Source organism: Halichoerus grypus, chromosome 7 (assembly GCF_964656455.1).
Source record: "Halichoerus grypus chromosome 7, mHalGry1.hap1.1, whole genome shotgun sequence".
In the NCBI taxonomy this organism is placed as follows: Eukaryota; Metazoa; Chordata; class Mammalia; order Carnivora; family Phocidae; genus Halichoerus; species Halichoerus grypus.
Window position 1 is genome coordinate 155,778,284 of NC_135718.1, and position 17,126 is coordinate 155,795,409.

Genomic DNA, 17,126 nt, shown 5'->3' on the forward strand with positions numbered 1-17,126 from the left:
ATTTTATCCCATATTCAGGGTCTGCTGTCAAGAGTAAAATGAAACAAACTTAGTTTTCTTTTTTTTTTAAAGATTTTATTTATTTGACAGAGACAGCAAGAGAGGGAACATAAGCAGGGGGAGTGGGAGAGGGAGAAGCAGGCTTCCTGCTGAGCAGAGAGCCCAACTCCAGCCGATCCCAGGACCCTGGGATCATGACCTGAGCCGAAGGCAGACGCTCAACTGACTGAGCCACCCATGCGCCCCAAAACAAACTTAGTTTTCTTTAAAAAAAAAAATTTTTTTTTTTTTTTAGATTTTATTTATTCATTTGAAACAGAAAGATACAGAGAGCGAGCGAGAGCATGAGCAGGGGAGAGGCAGAGGGCGAGGGAGAAGCAGGCTCCCTGCCGAGTCAGGAGCCAGACATGGGGCTCGATCCCGGGACCCTGGGATCATGACCTGAGCCGAAGGCAGATGCTTAACCATCTGAGCCACCCAGGCGCCCCCAAACTTAGTTTTCTTAAACTTTTTTTTTTTTTTTAAGATTTTATTTATTTGACAGAGACAGCGAGAGAGGGAACACAAGCAGGGGAAGTGGGAGAGGGAGAAGCAGGCTTCCCGCTGAGCAGGGAGCCCAGTGTGGGACTCGATCCCAGGACCCTGGGACCATGACCTGAGCCGAAGGCAGACGCTTAACAACTGAGCCACCCAGGCGTCCCTTTCTTAAATATTCTTAAGGAATGACAGGAAGTTTGAGTAATTCAAGGGCATGAGGTGTGTTCGAAGTTACCATCTCCTTTGATATGAAAAGAATGTTAGAGATTTTCATTAATTTATTGTCAGTGATGGTGTTCTTTTGCTTAATTCCTATTCAAGGAGTCTGTTATTTTAAAATACTTCCAAGGAGCTTGTCTTCTAGGCCTGCTAATATCAGTTCACTCTGTCTCTTCCTTTCTCTCTCTTCTTTTTTTTTTTGGTTGTTGTTTTAAAGATTTTATTTTATTTTATTTTATTTTTTTTTAAGATTTTATTTTTAAGTAATCTCTACATCCAACCTGGGGCTCGAACTTACAACCCTGACATCAAGAGTCACAGCTCTACTAACTGAGCCAGCCAGGAGCCCCTAATATCCGTTCCCCTAAGCTTTGGATTACTAAGATATTTCCTTTTGCTGATTGATCAAAAGATTTGTACCCACTGTTGATCTGTATCTTCCTTACTGCCTAAGACTGGTTTTTGGAAATGAAGAGAAAAGAAACTGGAATCATCAGTTGTCTTATATCATCATACTGACCTGTTTGTAGTGTAAGCCTCAGTGAAGGTAACTGTGAAGGGGGTTCTACTTTTAAAATGTTGAAAGCTTGGGGCGCCTGGGTGACTCAGTTGGTTGAGTATCTGCCTTCAGTTCAGGTCATGATCCCAGGATCCTGGGATTGAGCCCGGTATCAGGCTGCCCGCTCAGTGAGGAGCTTGCTTCTCCCTCTTCCTCTGCCTGCCACTCCCCCTGCTTGTGTTCTCTCTGTCAATTAAATAGATAAAATCTTAAAAAAAAAGTTGAAAGCTTAACAGTTCTGATATTTGGGGTGAGGTTTATTTCTGGAGTTTTATCTCTTTTAGCTTAACAAGAAGTATCTTTAAACAAACCTTAAGGAAAGGGAAAAAATTTCTCTTCCATTTACTTAAATTGATGGCCTTTTCCCACCCCACATTCTTCATTTTTTTGGATAAAATTAGCTTAGGGCCACTTTTGAGACTTCACTTGGGAAAAGGAATGAAGAGAAAGTACTAGTGTCCATCAGAGTAAATGCTGTGGAGGGGAAGAATTATGCCTTATCCATGGCTGTAGCCCTTGCACCTAGAACAGTACCTGCCATATGACGTGATTAATTTGTTGCATGAACAGGAAATAGAAAATTTAAATTGTAGTATACTCATAATTGACATTCTATATACTAAAAATGAATGCACTAGTTACATGTATCAACTTGGATAAATATCAAAGGTAATGTTAAAAAAGTGAGTTGATAATAATACCATATATATCATGTAATACCGTAAAAACTTTTAAACTTGCAAAACAATGCAATTTCTCTTTTTTTTTTTTTTTTTGAAGATTTTATTTATTTATTTGACAAAGACACAGCGAGAGAGGGAAATAGGATTGGAATAGTTACTCAGCTTCAGTTTTATTTTAAGGTTTTGTTTTGTTTTTTTTTTTTAAGATTTTATTTATTTATTTGAGCGAGAGAGTGCAGAGGGAGAGTGAGAGAGAGAAGCAGGCTTCCCGCTGAGCAGGGAGCCCGATGCGGGGGCTCGATACCAGGACCCTGGGATCATGACCTGAGCCGAAAGCAAATGCCCAACCCGAGCCACCCAGGTGCCCCTGAGGTTTTATTTTTTAAGTTAGGTGATAAGTAAATGGTTGTTATGATATTCTCTATACTTCTTGGAAATTTGAAAAGTTTGTAAAAATAAATGAGCACATATAGATCAGGGGTCAGAAAACTAAAGGTTAATAAATTTTGCTTGTAGCACATGAGCTAAGAATTATGAATGGTTTTACAGTTTTAAATGGTTGAAAAAAGTCAAAAGAAGGATATTTCACTATATGCAGAAATGATAAAAAATTTAGATTTTGGTAGCCATAAATAAAGTTTCATTGGAAATAATCACACTTTTTTACATACTGTGTATGGCTGCTTTCACACTGCTCCAATGTCACAGTTAGTAGTCACAACAAAGAATGCCCCCGAAGACTAAAATAGTTACTATCTGGCCTTTATACAGAAAAGGCCAATCCATGGTGTAGATAAATTCCAGTCGTAGATTAATAGTGGTATAACTGGGCAAATGAGCTGCTGTTTGGTAAACATTTGTAATAAGTTTAAGGTAGTTATCCCCAGATTGTGTTTTTTGAAAGGATGTTTTGTTCAGAAGAAAATCGGTCAGCCAGAAATTGACTTTCGTGGATGTTTCAAAATGGCTACCCAGGGGCGCCTGGGTGGCTCAGTGGGTTAAGCGTCCAACTCTTGATTTCAGCTCAGGTCATGATCCCAGGGTCATGAGATCAAGTCCCACTTCAGGCTCTGTGCTGGGCGTGGAACCTGCTTAAGATTTTCTCTCTCCCTCTGCCGCCCACCCACTCTTTGCGTGCTTGTGTGTGCATACGCGCAGGCTCTCAAATAAATAAAATCTCTAAAAAATAATAGTAGTAAAATGGCTACCCAAGAGTAATCCCATTTTGTTAGATGAATCCAAATCTATTCCCCTTTGACTCCCTCTTTAACTTGCTTGTTATTAAAGTTCCTGATTGTAGTTTTATCTTGGATGTTTGACAGTTTTAAATACTTACCAGAGCTGAATGATTTTGGTAGCTTAATGTTTTTTCTTTACAACAACTTTTAGCAAACCAGCAGCATTTTAGAGGACTATAATATTTAAATATGCAAACATACAAAGTCACTAAAGTAAGGGCTACTTTTTCAGCAGTCCTTTTAGTTTTAAGATGGATTAAACTCTGGCCAAGTGTTTAGCCTTGGGAACTTAACACTATATAGCAGAAGTGGTGATCTGAATCCATTACAGTATAGTTGGTATTTTTTAAAGACAATGCTGGATCCCTATAGAAGAAATTTTTCTTAAGGAGACTTCCACTTCAGAACAACATGATGTAATTTTGATTATTTGTAGAAAAATACTGATTTATTCAGTATTTCCTTGAGAAGCACTAATCTTTCCCTTGTACTCCATTGGGTAGTCTGAAACAGCACCAAAAGTCAAGTTAGTCCTGTTTCAGGTGTCTTTTCATATTCTCTCCAGGCTGCATGAGATTATTCGTTTTCATCATATTAGAAGAAATGGAAAAGGCAAAATTGGATGATTTGAGTGCTCTTCATCTTTTCTTCCTTATAAAAAGTGTTTTTGTTTTTGTTTTTTTTTAGATTTTTTTTTTTTTTAAGATTTTATTTATTTATTTGACAGAGAGAGAGACAGCGAGAGAGGGAACACAAGCAGGGGGAGTGGGAGAGGGAGAAGCAGGCTTCCCGCCGGGCAGGGAGCCCAGTGTGGGGCTCGATCCCAGGACCCTGGGATCATGACCTGAACCTAAGGCAGACGCTTAACGACTGAGCTACCCAGGCGCCCCTAAAAAGTGTTTTAAGAGATACTTATTTTAGTTTTCAAAGCCATAGCCACGGTATTTTTTAATTAACTGGAATTGTTTGCTTTACCAATTCCTCTTTTTAAAAGATCTTTCCAAAAAATAAAAAAGACCCTTCCAAAAGGGATCTTAATAAAATTGCAATATAAAAATATAAAAAGCAATGAAATATAAAATGTCTAGTCTTTTTTTTTTCTCTAAGAAGTCTGGGGATGTATATGTAGAATAAACAAAGATCTTCTAAACTCCTCTGTAATTAATATTTGAGTCAATATTAGGAATTGCTTTCTTGGTCTGAAAATTTTCCCATGTACAGAAAGGCCCACAAACCATTCCGGTTTTTTTATGGTCCCTCCTGCTTTCCTTTTTGGTTCACGTTATCCCATTATTTGTCCTAAGTGGAATAGAGAATCCAGTTCTTGTTGAGTGGTGTTTTTGCTTGGGGATAGGCAACCATCTTTTTTTTTTTTTTTTAAGATTTTACTTATTTGTCAGGGGGTGGGGGCACAAGCAGGGGGAGTGGCAGGCAGAGGGAGAAGCAGGCTCTCCGCTGAGCAAGAAGCCCAGTGGGAGACTCAATCCCAGGACCCTGGGATCATGACCTGAGCTGAAGGCAGATACTTAACCGACTGAGCCACCCAGACACCCCTTGAAGAGCCTTAACTACCAAAGTCAAAGGTATGAAAGTCTCAGTGAATAGGATATTCACAAGACCCCTGACCTCAGATGTGATTATCAATCTTAGAAAGCTTTTTTTTTTTTAAGATTTATTTATTTATTTTAGAGAGAGGGAGCTCACGTGGGGGGGGCGGGGCAGAGGGAGAGAGACAAGCAGAGTCTGCACAGAGCTCGATGCAAGACTTGATCTCATGACCCTTGAGATCATGACCTGAGCTGAAATCATGAGTCGGACACTTAACGGACTGAACCATCCAGGTGCCCCAATCTTAGAAAGCTTAGGTAAAAAGCAATGGGTAACTTTTGCTGTGTGGCTAAAGGAAGGCTAAAGGAAGGACCAAGATACTGTCAGCTATCTTGAATTTAATGTTAAATCATTGCATCACCAAGGAGCATTGAGTGACTTATCTTCCTGCCCCTCAGATGTCTTAGCTCTGTACCTCTTGCACCTGATTTCTAGCAGCACTGAGGCAAGGAAATACTACCACTCTCTTGCATGTTAGTTTTTGTTTTGTTGTGTTTTTGGTGAACTTTCCCCCCTCCCCCTAGGTGTAATATACAGAAAAAGCTTTATAAGGTGACCACCTAGATGGAGATACAGAAGATTACCTCCACCCAGAAGCCTTTTTCATGCTCCTTCCTAGCCATTATCCTTCCTTCCCCACCCCCAAAGGTGACCACTGTTCTGACTTCCTCTGCCAGCATTGTTCAGCTGTGGGGTTGAGGTAATAATAGCTACAGACCTCCTCCAGGGTGAAATCCTGTTGGTGGTGAATGTAATGGTTTTCAACGGGGAGGATTTAGCTCCCCAGGGGCGTTAGGCTGTGTATGGGGGTATTCTTGGTTCTAAGAAGTGGCGGTAATGGTGCTACTGGCATCTAGCGTGTAGGCTGGACATACTGCCGAGTACCCTGCAATGCACAGGACAGCTTCCCCCAACAGAGAATTCTCTGGCTCAAAGTGTCCATATTACTGAGGTTGAGAAACCCTGTTCTAATAGCGAGGACCTACTGAAGTGATTGTGGCAGTGATCCATTCAGTTGTTGAAAACCTATTCTGGAGGCACCTGGGTGACTCGGTTGTTTGAGCGTCTGACTTGGTTTCGGCTTGGGTAATGATCTCAGGGTTGTGAGATCAAACCCTGAGTCGGACTCTGCCCTCAGTAGGGGGTCTGCTTGAGGATTCTCTCTACCTCTCCCTCTGTGCCACCCCCCCACGCACACTCTCTCTAAAATATAAACAAATCTTTTTTAAAAAAAGAAAACCTATTCTGCTTTTGAAACTTTTGTCATTAATCAAAAATCCTTATTTACAGGAAAAAAATCATTACAGGGAACTCTTAAGGGTAAACTTATTTTATTTTTTAAAGATTTATTTATTTATTAGAGAGAGCAAGAATGTGAGCACAGAGTGGGAAAGAGAATCTCAAGGAGACCTTGCTGAGCGCGATGCAGGGCTCGATCTCACAACCCTGAGGTCATGACCTGAACCTAGACCAAAAATCGGAAGCTTAACTGACTGAGCCACCCAGGCACCCTGAGGGTAAACGTCGTCTTTTTTTTTTTTTTTTTTTTAAGATTTTATTTATTTATTTGTCAGAGAGAAAGAGCTTGCGAGCGCAGAAAGGGGCAGAGGGAGAAGCAGGCTCTGCACTGAGCAAAGAGCCTGATGTGGGACTCAGTCCCAGGACCCTGGGATCATGACCCGAGCCGAAACTGAGCCACCCATGCGTCCCAAGGGTGAACTTCTTTTTTTTTTTTTTTTTTTAAAGATTTTATTTATTTATTTGAGAGAGAGAATGAGAGACAGAGAGCATGAGAGGGAGGAGGGTCAGAGGGAGAAGCAGACTCCCTGCCGAGCAGGGAGCCCGATGCGGCACTCGATCCCGGGACTCCAGGATCATGACCTGAGCCGAAGGCAGTCGCTTAACCAACTGAGCCACCCAGGCGCCCCCAAGGGTGAACTTCTTAAGGTGAATATTTATTGCCTGATAAAATGATAAACCTCTTTCTTGATCACTTAAGATACCAGATCTTTGTCCCTGTACTGAAGAAAAGTGACACCTTTTGTCCTATAGGCTACCTGTGCCTGTTAATGCTGATAGGCAAATCTTAGCTAATAGACTGTCAGAAGCTCCCCCTAGGTGAGATCCAGACCAGGCAAGTGTTCCCCTTTGGACTGTGTTTTGGTATAATTTCATAGTACTTAATCCACTCCTGCATGAATATGTTCTTCCCTCATTTCAGTAAAGAAGATTCTTTGCAAGTATGCTAGATGAAGTATACATCTAATCCTGAGCCCATTTTGATGTCCAGATTCTTATTTTAAATATTGCTGTGTACAGGAGTGATGCATGGTCAAAATGTCCATTGGAATATTTCATCTATCAATTTTGATTTTAAACTTCTTGACCATTTATGACTGCCTGAGCAGATATGTATTAGTGTAACCCTGTGTAGTACTACAATTCTGGCTGAGTAATGCTTCTTTGACCCTAAAAGACCCTTTTAACTTGGTCAGCTAGATTATTTTTTCTAGATCTCTGTTCTTCGCCTTTAGGGTGTCTTTGCTAGCGTTCTGTGTACTATGATAGTCTTGTTACCTGTCTTCCTATGGAGTTTTACTAGTGGCTTATGCCCCTTCTGGCTGGGCCCGGGAGCTTTGTCCCTTCCTTTCGTTGTGCATATACGTCTTTTAGAAATTATGTTAAGTTCAACTGGCATGTTAATTTTTAAAGCTTATTTAATTTTTGGATAGGTAGTATATGCACATGATGTAGTATTCACAATTGGAAAAAGAATTGCAGTAAAAAAAGTACATCTTTTCTCTGGAGGTTGAACTTACCTGTTTCTTGGTAGACATTATAAACTTAAGACTTTTCTCTCTTTTTGTTAACCTTTTTATTCTGAAGAATTTAAAATACACACCCAAATAGAGTATAGAGTAGTTAATTTCGGTGTACCTACTACTCACCTGCAAAAATAGCAACATTTTGCCATTCTTTACAGTTAATTTCAATGTTGAACATACAGAGAAAATATTTTGAAGATACATAAAATTTAATAACATGAAAGTTTATTTATTTTTATTATTTTTATTTTTTTAAAGATTCTATTTATTTGACAGAGACAGTGAGAGAGGGAACACAAGCAGGGGGAGTGAGAGAGGAAGCAGGCTCCCAGCCGCGCAGGGAGCCCGATGTGGGACTCGATCCCAGGACCCTGGGACCATGACCTGAGCTGAAGGCAGACGCATAACGACTGAGCCACCCAGGCGCCCCTTTGAAAGTTTATTTTAAATTTGACAGTCACGGGGCGCCTGGGTGGCTCAGTTCTTAAGCGTCTGCCTTCAGCTCAGGTCATGATCCCAGGATCCTGGGATCGAACCCCGCATCGGGCTCCCTGCTCCGCGGGAAGCCTGCTTCTCCCTCTCCCACTCCCCCTGCTTGTGTTCCCTCTCTCACTGTGTCTCTCTGTCAAATAAAAATCTTTAAAAAAAAAAAATTTGACAGTCACACATGTCCATTTTCTCTTTTCTGATCTTTCCTTTTATATTGGCCTCCATTTTTCTCATGTGTAATCTGAGGAGATAATTGTGTGGTTGTCCTGAAATTCTGGTAACTGATGCCTCGTGAGTCTACCAAGATTATCGGAGAAATCTGAGTGAAGTGCATTCTGAGCTTGCCCAGTCTGGGCAGTAGGATGGACAGGATCTTCATCTGATCATCAGTAAATAGTTAGATCTCATTCTAGCATAGTCTGTTGATCATAGGACTCCATTGTGGTAATTATTGAAAAGTGGAAGATAGGTTAAGAAGTTTATGGAAGTTGTTGACTATGTAGCTGTAAACTTTTTTTTTTAAGATTTTATTTATTTATTTATTTATTTATTTATTTATTTATTTATTTGAGAGCGAGAGAGCACGAACACAAGCAGGGGGAGCTGCAGAGGGAGATGGAGAAGCAGGCTCCCCACAGAGCAGGGAGCCCAGTGCAGGGCTTGATCCCAGGACCTCGGGATCATGACCCGAGCCAAAGGCAGACACTTAACCAACTGAGCCGCCCAGGCGCCTCATCATTTATTTATTTTTAAAAAAAAAATTTTTTTTTAAGATTTTATTTATTTATTTATTTGAGAGAGAGAGAGAGAAACAGGCTCCCCATTGAGCCGGGAGCCCGATGCAGGACTCGATCCCAGGACTCCGGGATCATGACCTGAGCCGAAGGCAGTCGCCTAACCAACTGAGCCGCCCAGGCGCCCCATCATTTATTTTCTTTTCTTAGTTTCTCTTTTTTTTCTCCCTGTTTGAGGGGCGCCTGGGTGGCTCAGTCGTTAAAGCGTCTGCCTTCAGGGAGACTCTTTTAAAGTCAGAGATTGAGGGGTGCCTGGGTGGCTCAGTTGTTAAAGCATCTGCCTTCAGCTCAGGTCATGATCCCAGGGTCCTGGAATCGAGCCCCGTATCGGGCTCCCTGCTTGGCGGGAAGCCTGCTCCTCCCTCTCCCACTCTGGATGCTTGGGTTCTCTTTCTTGCTGTGTCTCTCTTCTGTCAAATAAATAAAAAAGTCAGAGATCGAGTGGAACATCAGCTTATGGAGTATGGTGGGTTTTGGTTTTGGTTTTGTTTTTTTTTTAAAGATTTTATTTATTTATTTGACAGAGAGATAGAGAGCACAAGTAGGCAGAGTGGCAGGCAGAGGGAGAGGGAGAAGCAGGCTCCCCACTGAGCAGGGAGCCGGACGTGGGGCTCGATCCCAGGACCCCAGGATCATGACCTGAGCCGAAGGCAGCCGCTTAACCGACTGAGCCACCCAGGCGCCCCGGTTTTGGTTTTTTTGAGCATTATTTGTGACTTCAGAGAATGATAAAGATAAGAGCAGTGTTCACAACAAAAGTGAAAGATGAGAAGGTTAATGGAGAGTAATATATTTGAAGCTTTAAGTGAAGCTGTTTCTAGTCTGGGAGCCTCTACCCTTGGAAAGGTAGAGAGGGGGAGACACTGGTGGATATTTAGTAAGAGAAAAAAGCCAGGTGAAAAGTAGAATCTAAGTGCTTAGAAAAGCTGTGGCAAAACGTCATTAATTAGATTATTAAATCGCGACTTTGCTCAGTTTTCTCGGTGGCACTTAGTTGATGACAGGTGTTAGCACATTGAGGTGTTTGGGTTGAGTTTTTCATTGTCAGATAAATTCATTCTAATAGTTTTTTGGTGGAGTCGTTAGGGTGTTATCTATATACCATCATATCATCTTCAAATAGTGAAAGTTTTACTTCTTCCTTTCTAATTTGGATGTCTTTTATTTCTTTTTCTTGCCTGATTGCCGTCGCTAGGACTTCCAACAGTATGTTGAATAAAAGTGGTAAGAGTGGACATCCTTGTCTTGTTCCTGATCTTTGAGGAAAAACCTTTAGCTTTTCACCAGTGAACATGATATAAGCTGTGAGTTTGTCGTATATGGCCCTTACTATGTTGAAGTGTGTCCCTTCTAAACCTACTTTGTTGAGATCTTTTTTTTAAGATTTTATTTATTTATTCGAGAGAGAGTGAAAGAGCACAAGCAGGGGGAGCAGCAGAGGGAGAGGGAGAAGCAGGCTCCCCACTGAGCAGGAAGCCTGATGTGTGGGGCTCGATCTCAGGACCCTGAGATCATGACCCAAGCTGAAGGCAGACGTTTAACCAACTGAGCCACCCAGGTGCCCTGAGGTTTTTTTTTTTTTAAGATTTTAAGTAGGCTCTACACCCAATGTGGGGCTCAAACTCAAAACCCCAAGATCAAGAGGCACATACTATACCAACCGAACCAGCCGGGTGTCCCTGAGATTTTTTTTTATCATAAATCGATGTTGCGTTTTGTCAGATGTTTTTTCTTCATCTATTGAGACAATCATGTGATTTTAATCATTCATTTTGTTAATGTGGTGTGTCATGTTGATTGATTTACGGAAGTTGAACCATCCCTGCATCTCTGGAATAAATCCCACTTGATCACGTATGAATCTTTTTAATGTATTGTTGAATTTGATTTGCTAATATTTTGTTGAGAATTTTTGCATCTATGTTCATCAGGGATATTGGCCTATAAATTTTGTGTATGTGTATCTTTGGTTTTTGTATCAGGGTAATGCGGACTTCATAAAATGAGTTTGAAAGTGCTCATTCCTCTTCAGTTTTTTGGAGTAATTTGAAAAAGATAGATACTAACTCTTCTTTAAATGTTCGGTAGACTTCACCTATTAAGTCATTGTGTTCTGGACTTTTATTTTTTGGGAGTTTTAAAATTACTGATTCAGTTTCATTACTTGTAATCATTCTCAGATTTTCTATTTCTTTGTGCTTCAGTCTTGGAAGGTTGTGTGTTTCTAGGAATTTATCCATTTCTTCTAGGTTTTCCAGTTTGTTGGCGTATAGTTGTTCCTACTAGTCGTTTATGATCTTTTTTATTTCTGGTGTCACTTGTAACTTCTCCTTCATTTCTGATTTTATTTCAGCCCACTCTTTTTCTTAATGATTCTGGCTGGAGGTTTATCAATTTCATTTATCTTTACAAAGAACCAGAATTTGGGGCGCCTGGGTGGCTCAGTTGTTAAGCGTCTGCCTTCAGCTCAGGTCATGATCCCAGGGTCCTGGAATCGAGCCCCGCATCGGGCTCCCTGCTCCGCGGGAAGCCTGCTTCTCCCTCTCTCACTCCCCCTGCTTGTGTTCCCTCTCTCGCTGTGTCTCTCTGTCAAATAAATAATAAAATCTTAAAAAAAAAAAAAAGAACCAGAATTTTATTGTGAAGTACGGACATTTGTGGCTTGCCTGAAAGGAGCTTACCCCTGCAAAGATACAGGGAAGGTACAGATAGGAGGGAATGAAAATAATTAGTCAGGAATCAGGTATTAAGAAATGAGATGTTGGGGCACCTGGGTGGCTCAGTTGGTTAAGCGTCTGACTCTTGGACTCAGCTCAGGTCTTGATCTCAGGGTCAAGCCCCGCATTGGGCTCCATACTGGGCATTAAGCCTACTTTTTAAAAAATAAGAAATGAGGGGCACCTGGGTGGCTCAGTTAGTTAAGCATCCAACCTTGATTTCAACTCAGGTCATGATCTTGGCGTTGTGAGATCTGAGATTAAGCCCTGCGGCAGGCTCCACGCTCAGCAGGCAGTCTACTTCTCTCTCTCTCTCCTTCTCCCTCTGCCCTCCCCCCACTTGCACATGTGTGTGTGCACTCTCTCAAATAAATAATCTTAAAAAAAATAAATGAGATGTTCTCAGGCCTGGTCACTGAGAATCAATAGTGTGCTACTAATACAAGGATGAGAGTAGTAAGTTAGGGATTCAAGACTATCCTAGTTAGGTACCTTGTGGGCCCCTCTTACAGTTGCTTTGTTTTTTTGGAAGAAGAGAGTTATAATTTTGTAGGTGTTAAATACTAATTTAATGGTCTAGATGATTTTCATGTTTCTGTTTCCTGGGGCTAGGCAGAGGAATTCCCTAGTGCTGTTGGAAAATTAAACCAGCCTCATAGAAAAGACTGGTCTAGAAACATCTCATGCTACATAAGCGATGAAATATTTGATGTAATTTACTTTCTCTATTTCTGTATGGTGATTAAGTCATTGATAGTAGGGTTTGATAGTAGCTTTTTATGCTTATTTGCAATATGTGAGTCAGTAGAGGTTTTTATGACCTCTGTAGCAATCTGACTTCCTGTAAACCCAGAAGGAGTGAACACGTTAAGGAATCCTGCTTTGAGACGAACAGTACTTCCTAACTCAAATGCTATGTCAGGACAGGGATTGTTCTCCTTTCCTCTTCTACCTGTGTAAGATTCAGTCTGTATTCTGCTTTATAAGCTACTATCCTTAGTCTTTACTTGGTTTTAACCAAAATATTAATAAGTACATTCTCCCAATTAGTGATAGTCGATCAATCACTAATTTATAACTCCCACATAATTGAGGACTGACTTTTTCCCCCTTTAAATAGAAATTATTCTGGTTTTAAAAATTTTTTTTAAAGATTTTATTTATTTATTTCAGAGAGTGTGTGTGTGTGCATGCACGCACAAGTGTGGGAGGGGCAGAGGGAGAGGGAGAAGCAGACTCCCTGCTGAGCAGGGAGCCCCCATGCGAGGCTCAATCCCAGGACCCAGAGATCACGACCTGAGCCGAAGGCAGACCCTTAACCGACTGAGCCACCCAGGCGCCCTGAAATTATTTTATTTTAGCTAATGAATACAAATCACCTATTTCTAGAGACTAAAATCAATACATTATTTTGGAAGTAATTCCCAATTTGTGTATTAAGCTTTGTGAAAGCAAAATGGTTTTTGTGGTGGTGGTGGGTGTTTGTTTGTTTTGTGGGTTTTTTGTAGTATTGCTTGATTGTTTGTGTACCATCTCTAAATAATGTGGAGAGGAACTCCTATCTCCTAAGCATTAACTTCTCCGTTTGACTAATTGAGGTTTTCTGCATTTAATGAAAAAAGTGAATCTTACTGATCGTATAAATGGGGTTCTGCTGTTCTGTGATCTGATTTGTTGTTGTTATTTTGAAACATTTTGAGGTGATTTATCCAAATAGACTATACCCACTGAAAACAGAACTAAAGGGAATTTGCAAGAGAGGACTAACAGCTGGATAAACTTCAGCTTGTTTTTCTTGGACACCAATAAATATTAGTTTGTGGATTTTATACAAAATCTTAAAGTTGGCTTTTATTTTTATTTTTATTTATTTATTTTTTTTAAAGATTTTATTTATTTATTTGACAGAGAGAGACATAGTGAGAGAGGGAACACAAGCAGGGGGAGTGGGAGAGGGAGAAGCAGGCTTCCCGCAGAGCAGGGAGCCCGACGTGGGACTCGATCCCAGGACCCTGGGATCGTGACCTGAGCCGAAGGCAGTCGCTTAACCAACTGAGCCACCCAGGCGCCCCTAAAGTTGGCTTTTAAAAAAATAAATTTTATTTTTCAACCTTAACAGTAGTTCTGATTTTGATTCTCTTGTTCTCTGAGCCCGGGGATTTATGTTAAAATCGGCACAAAAAAATTGGCAGGTTATTCTAAAATTTGTGAAGAACAAAAATGGGGACTATATAATTTTTGCAAATTTGTTCCTGTTATTGGTGAGGGTTTTAAGTGTTTGATTGTACGAAGTTAATACTTCTTTTATAGGAGTACCTTCAAGCTTTTAGTTGTATTTAATTTGAAGTCTTGTTTCCTGAGTCTGGTTGGATAATCGCTTCTTTCCTCATAATGGAATTTTATGAATTGACCTTCCTGGTCATTTATCAGATCTCCTTTGTCCGTATCTAGATTGTGTGTCCTTATTAGTCTTTCTAGAGAAGTCCTGGATCAAATCTTCTGTGTGTGGAAATCATACATGCCTGCCAAAGAGTTTGTATTTTTTACCTCAGTTGTACTTGGCTAACGTTTTCTTTAATCCAGTGGCTTAGAGTAGAGATCGGCGAGGCACGCATAGTGAACTGGGCTCTTGAGTTTTGGCCAAGAGATGCTCAAGTCATCATGGTGTAATGGAATGAGTATGGGCTTTGGAGCCAGCATCTGCTATTGTTAGCTGAATGAATGACTTCATTCAAATTTCTTAATTTCACCAAATTAATTTCCATATCTATAAAATAGGAAAAGGACCCTATCTTCTTGGTTTGTTGAGTGGATGAAATAAATATTTAGTGCATTAAAATGCTCAGTGAATGTTAGATCTTTTCCTTTTCTGAAAGAATTTGATGTTCTTCAGAGCATCACAATTTGGATAGTAGTTACCAAGAAGTATTTTAAAATTTACAGTTTGCAGCTTACACAATAAGGACCTCTGGTTTTGGATGATTATGATTCAGCTGAAAAGATCCAGGTTGTTGGCTGCCACATCGTTGGTAATTTTTCAGGACCCTGAAGAAAAGTACCTGTTGGTTTGAGAACATGTGTGGCACCTCTGGCCTCCGAAGCAGTGTAGTGGACAGAGGAGGTACTGTAGTAAATGGAGTGTACTGCCTTAGCCTGTGTGATGGTGGAGCATTAAACTCACAGCTAATGGTAATCAGTATTAACTGCTTGGTTGTATCTAAGCCTTTTATACGATCTCAAAGACTGGTAGAAAGTGATCAGTGTATAAATGCAGTAAAATGTATTCAGTGGACTTAAATGAGCATAATCTCTGAGTGATGGTTGAAAAATACAGTCTTCCCTGCCCTGATTAAACATGGAAGCTAGTGAGCTTCAGTTTGAAATTAATAGTTGGTCTCTTATGGAAATGTATTGAATAAGAGGAAAATGAATTATTTTCTTGGCCCCATTTTTCACAGACATATGATTTCCTTTACCTCCTAAAATAACAGCAGTACCTACCTAGATCTGGGGACCTCTGATGGACTTCGATTAAGTACATCTTATTGTGACTGAGATGTCACATCATCATCCACTTGAAGCTTATGTTGGAGAAGATGTAGGGTTTTCCTTCGTAGTTTGTAAATTATTGAATGCCTTTTGCCAGTGTCCAATACTGCCTGTTTTAGATTTAGCTCAGTATTTGTTTTCTGAAAATTGAGGTTAATATTAGATTGCTCAGGAAAACTTTTATTTACAAACTAAAATCTTTGGGTAGGGTATAGATTATTTTTCTCTGTATTCTCTAGAGTCTAGAAGCTTTAATGTTTGGAAAATAAGGGTTTTGTGAGAGATTCTGATGGAGCTAGTACAATTATGATTTGAGTTTCAGAGGCCCAAATGAGACAGGTGTTTGGGGTGGTATATTGATAGGAGAGATCAGCTGAAAAATAAGGACCCCCTCCCCCATTATTCCTTGTTACTGTTTATAAAGAACTGATTTCCTTAAACAGAGATCCTAGAGTAAGGGTCTCCCAGCCAGTGGATCTCAAAAACAATTATTACTGCTTTACCTCCTTTTTGGTTTTCTTCCCCACCACTTCCTGACCCCTTAGGAGTACTTTTGAGAAATGAAAACTCCCTATAAAGTAACTGGAGACAGTCACTCTAAAACAGAAAAAAGAAAATCAGGAGAAAGTTTCAGACATGTCTGGAGTCTTGATCAGTCTATAGAATGACATAGGATGATGTGGTAAATGGTACGTGGTGGGTGAGAAGTTTGCTGAAATGTGAAGAGGAAAGAGTGTTCTAGCTGGGACACAGGAGAGTAGAATGATAGTGCAACCATACTGTGGCTAGGCCTAAACCATTAAAAATTTGTTTTAATTGTGGTAAAATATGTGTAACAAGGGCCTAACCCATTTTTATGGAATATACATACACTATCATGACTACTCTGCTCCGAAACCTTGCTGTAATTTGTGTTGGATGTGGCTTCAACTGCCTTGAATGATGTGAATTGATCAACTAAATCAGTATCTACCTGTGGGACAGCTCCAGGAGCAAATCTTTAATGAACACATCTACTGTCTTATCGATGTCTGTTCCCCTGGCACTAGCAATAAGGGGTAAAGATAAGGAGCTTGGTTGGCGGTGTCTTCATTTTATTATATTTTTTTTTAATTTGGGGCATGTTTTGTTATTGATGCTGTGATTTCCTGTCCTAGACGTTTGCTTTGGAAACTAAACAGTTAAAGCATCATGATTTGAGAGGAAACTAGCTCTCATGAATGAAGGCAAAGTTTGGCACTAGGCCAGAATAATGGGGGGGGGATAGTTAGGGTGGGGAGACTAACTGACTTTTGTACCACAAATGACATTTTAAAAAATTAAGAGATAATTCCATGTCCTGAGGTTATAAACCGGCTACAACTGGTTTTTCTCCCCCCCCTCCTGCCCCCGCTAGGCATCATGGGTAAAAGTAAGCATCCCCCTGTTTCTTTTGTTTAATGTAACAGTACGCCATGTGATTGGCAGGGCAGTGCCCGCTTGGAGACCGGGTTTCTGCAGGTCTCTCAAGGGGGCTGGCACGTATGGGGTCGTCCCTGTGCTATAGAAAAAGCCTCTCTTAACGATAGAAAAGAGAAAGGGAACCTTTCCCCACCTCCTCCCCCCCAAAAAACCCCCACAAAAACAAAAACCTAAACCCATCTTTTATTCCTTCTTTTCCTCCTTTTTCTGCCCTCCCTCCCCCCACCCCCTTCTTGTCTCCAGCTTTCCTGGCAGCTAGAGGAGGGAGCAGAAAAATGTATACCTGTAAGTACTTTTAACTGTCTTGCTCCCCCCCCTTTTTTTATTTTTCTAAAAGCAGAAAGTCAGAATTGCTTTTAGTTCTTCACAGCCTTTTCCTGTCTATGTGTAGAAGGTAATATGCTGAGGTTTCTAATGGGATTGAAGTAATAAATACTGTTGCTTTTT

General features: G+C 40.5%; 1 protein-coding gene across 4 annotated transcripts in view; it reads left to right on the forward strand.

Annotated features, from left to right (window-relative positions):
- The window catches only part of GATAD2B (GATA zinc finger domain containing 2B), a 91,388-nt gene that overhangs the window by 19,506 nt on the left and 54,756 nt on the right, over positions 1 to 17,126 (forward strand). Inside the window, exon 2 of one of the 4 annotated variants that reach the window (XM_036086807.2) lies at positions 16,923 to 16,964. The exons of the other annotated variants lie outside the window; for them this stretch is intronic. The gene's annotated coding sequence lies outside the window, so the exon portion shown is untranslated. The remainder of the gene's footprint in view (positions 1 to 16,922; positions 16,965 to 17,126) is intronic. 4 annotated transcript variants of the gene reach the window in all.